The sequence below is a fragment of the Nyctereutes procyonoides genome, unplaced genomic scaffold (assembly GCF_905146905.1).
Source record: "Nyctereutes procyonoides isolate TBG_1078 unplaced genomic scaffold, NYPRO_anot_genome, whole genome shotgun sequence".
Classification (NCBI taxonomy): domain Eukaryota; kingdom Metazoa; phylum Chordata; class Mammalia; order Carnivora; family Canidae; genus Nyctereutes; species Nyctereutes procyonoides.
Window position 1 is genome coordinate 22,033,908 of NW_026575126.1, and position 4,342 is coordinate 22,038,249.

Sequence of the window (4,342 nt, forward strand, 5' to 3'; positions counted from 1 at the left end):
AAAAGAAAAAATAAATTACATTTCATGAAAATTACAACATTTTGCACATTGAAAAACATTATCAACAGAATAAAAAAGCAACCCACAGAATGGGAGAAAATATTTGCAAAACAAATGTACGGTAAGGGATTAACATCCAGAATATATAGAGAACTCCTAAAACTCAACAAAAAAAACTACTTTATTAAAAAATGCACAAGGGACTTGAATAGACATTTCTCCAAAGAAGATCTACAAAAGGCCAATAAACAAATGAAAAGATGTTCAACATCACTAATCATTAGGAAAATGCTAATCAAAAGTATAATGAGAGACCACTTTATACTTTTTAGGATGTCTATCATCAAAAAAATCAGAAAATAACAAGTGTTGGAGAGAATGAGGAGAAATTGGAACCATTGTGCACTGTTGATAGGATGTAAAATGATACAACTGCTGTCGAAAGCAGTAGAGTGATTCCTCAAAAAATTAAGCATAGAATTACTACATGATCCAGCAGTTTCACTTCTATCCTATAACCAAAAGAATTGAAAGCAGAGACGTGTATACCCATGTTCATAGCCTTATTCATAATAGTTAAAATGTGAACACAACTCAGGTCCCCATCTACAGATAAATGGAAAAGTGAAATATGTTATCTACAAAAAATGGAATATTATTTAGCCTTAAAAAGGAAGGAAATTCTGGCACATGCTATAACATGGGTGGACCCAATGACATTAAGCTAAGTGAAATAAACTAGTCACAAAAAAGACAAACACTATAAGATTCCATTTATAAGAGGTACTTGGAGTAATCAAAATCATAAAAACAGAAAGCAGAATGGTGGTTCCCAGGGGGAGCCTGGGAGCCTGGGAGTTTTTGTTCAGTGGGTATATTCCCAAAGTGGCCATTTCTTTTCCTATTCAATACAGTTTGCCAAATAACCTAACTGTATTTGGAACTCGTGTTCTAAAGGTACTTTCTTCCAGATTAGGTCACACTGACCATGTGTTTTAAGGGGTTAGGGTAATTAAGGGGCTGGTAAGCAAGTCGACATCAGGATTTTTTGGAGGAGATGGAAGAGGCTTCTCAGAATCAGAGTGTCATCTCTTTTCTTCCCTTACACTGGTGCAGTCAGATCTATTATGGTGCTAGTAGATATGTTTTTTATTATTAAATTAGATGATGATGATCCTAAGGTCATCTTGGAGGGTTAGCACAGCATCTAAACTGGATCAAGTCAGTTGAAAACTGGGTAATAGGGGCTTGCTTGGAGCTTGTTAGTGAGTCCCTGGGAACAGATATAGAGTTTGAGTTTCACAGGATGAAGAGTTATATAAATGGATGGTGGCAATGGTTGCACAACATTAGAGACATATTTAATACAACTGAAATGTACGCTTAAAATGGTTAAGATGCTAAATTTTATGTTATGTTTATTTTACCACAACAAAAATAATTTGGGGAAAAAATCTTCCATAAAGGAACTCCAAGCCCAGAGAATATTTTCACATATTGCTTAAAATTTGAGTACAGAAGACAAACCTCAACTGGGGAACAATATAAATGTTTTAATTATTCTCCTTGTTTCCTTTACAGTTATCCCATAAAAATCCTATAGAAATATCTACTTCAAAAGCTTCAGGAGCGGGAATGTCTTGACTACATATTTACTTTATACATTACATTTCTATTTATTATATGTATACTTTAATATTTACATAGTAAAGGTAAAGAAGACACAAAATCATCAATATTAAGAAGGAGAGGAACATCACTATAGTAATGTCTATAAACACTGAAAACATAAGTATTAATAATAGCATTATACCAATAATTTCAACAACTTAGATGAAATATATAAACTACCAAAGCTTACTCAAAAAGATAATATGAAAAATGTCATAGCTATTAACTTTTTAGTTAAAAACTTTCCTATAAAGAAATTTCAAGGCCCAGGTCGCTTCACAGTTGAAGTCTATCAAAATGTAAAAGCGAAATAATGAAAACTGTATAAAAATTCTTCCAGATAATTGAAGAGGAGGGAATATTTCTTAATTGTATGAGACCAGCATTAACTTGGTACCAAAACCAGACAAAAACAATAGAAGAAAAAAATGCATTCTCTTAATATTCCTCATAAATATAAAGGCAAAATGTCTTTAGACAATTTTGGCAAAATAAATCCAATAATGGATACAAAAGATAATACATTATGATTAAAGTAGTTTATCCCAGAAAGTAAGACTGGTGTAACATTTTAAAATCACTCACACACTCACAGATTAATCTTAATAGTTAGAAATCATTTGACAAACCTTACATTCATTCCCCATGAAAACTTCCAGCAAAGTAGGAATAAAAGAGAACTTCCTCAACCTGACAAAGTTCATAAAAAAAAAAAAACCCTGACAGCTAGACTCATCTAAGTATTTTCCCTCTAAGATTCCAAACATGGCAAAAATTGTCCATGCTCAATTTTTAAATTCAACTTTGTATTAAGGCCACAAAAAAGAAACAAAAAAAATATAAATTGTGGAAGAAAGTAAACTGTGTTTGTACACAGCATAATCATCTTTGAGAAAATTCTAAGGAACTTAGAATGGCTCAGTTGGTTCAATGGTTCCTGGCTGGCTCATTTGGTAGAGCATGTGACTCTTGATCTTCGGATTGTAAATTCAAGCTCCACATTGTGCATAATGATTACATTAACATTTTTTAAAACAATTTAAAAAAAAAATCCTAAGGAACTATTTTTAAAAAGCTACTATACCTAGGAAGGAAGTTATCATCGAAGCATACAAGGTCAGTATAGAAAAAAATATAAAAATACTAGCCACAGTAAAGAATCAAAATTTAAAAATCTCTGCCAGTCTTAATAGCCTTAAAAATAGGGATCCCTGGGTGGCACAGCCGTTTGGCGCCTGCCTTTGGCCCAGGGCGCGATCCTGGAGATCCGGGATCGAATCCCACGTCGGGCTCCCGGTGCATGGAGCCTGCTTCTCCCTCTGCCTGTGTCTCTGCCTCTCTCTCTCTCTCTCTCTCTATGTGACTATCATAAAAAAAATTAAAAAAAATATATTTAGAATAAGTTTGATGAAAGATGTTGAAAGCTAATGAGGATAAACATTTCTGGGAAGATATAGCCTACTCATGGATCAGAAGACTCAATATTGTTGTCAATTCTCCCCTAATAATTTCAATACAATTCCAATAAAAAAGGCCAACAGATTTTTTTTGTAGAAATTGATATGCTGATTCTAAAATGTATTTGATAATAAAAAGAATTTTAAATAGTCAAAACAACTTTGAAAAACAACAAACTTAGGGAGGATTTACACTATTTGATTTTCAAACATATAAAGCTACAGTAATCAAGTTGCTATGGTATTGGTGTAAAAATAGACAATAGAACAGAGTAGAGTTTGTAATTAGAGCCAAACATAATATGGTCAATTGATTTTCACAAAGGATTAATGCAATCCACTGGGGAAAGGGAAATCTTTCAAATAAATGATGCTGAAACGATTAGATAGCCCTATGTGACAAAATGAGCTCACACTATACACGTTATACATCATTATTTCACATTATATATATACTATATACAAAAATTAAATGAATCATAGACTTACACATAAGAGCTAACACTTCAGGAGTGCCTGGATGGTGCAGTCAGTTAAGCATTGACTCTTGGTTTCAGCTCAGGTCATGATCTCAGGGTCATGAGATCAAGCCCCCCATCAGGCTCTGCTCAGCATTGAGTCTGCTTGGGACTCTCCCTTTTGTTTTACCCTTTTACCCTGTTCATGCATTCTCTCTCTCTCTCTCTCTCTCTCTCTCTCTCTCTCTCAAATAAATAAATAAATAAATAAATAACACTTTAAAATTTCTAAAAGTAGAGGAAAATCTTCATGACTTTGGGTTTGGCAAAGATTTCTTAAATAAGGCACAAAAAGCATAAAGAAAAAACATATTATATTAATTATTTACCATTACATAAGAATTACTTCCAATCTTAAGGAATTAAAACAATACAAATTATGACTTCTGTGGGTCAGGAATCCAGGTATGTCTTAGCTGAGTGTTCTGCTTCAGAATCTCTCATAAAACTACAGTCAAGCTGTCCATCTGGCTGTGGTCTCACCTGAAGGCTCATCTGGGTAAGGATTCACTTTCAAGCTCATATGGTTGTTGGCAGGATTCAGTTTCTTAAGGGTAGTTGAAAAAGTCTTAGTTCCTTGCAGATTATTGGCCAGATGTCAACCTCAGGCCACATGGACTTCTCAACAGGGCACCTCACATTAGAGCAGCCTGTTTCATCAGAGGAAGAATGAAAGAAAAGCCAAAGAGAGGGTAC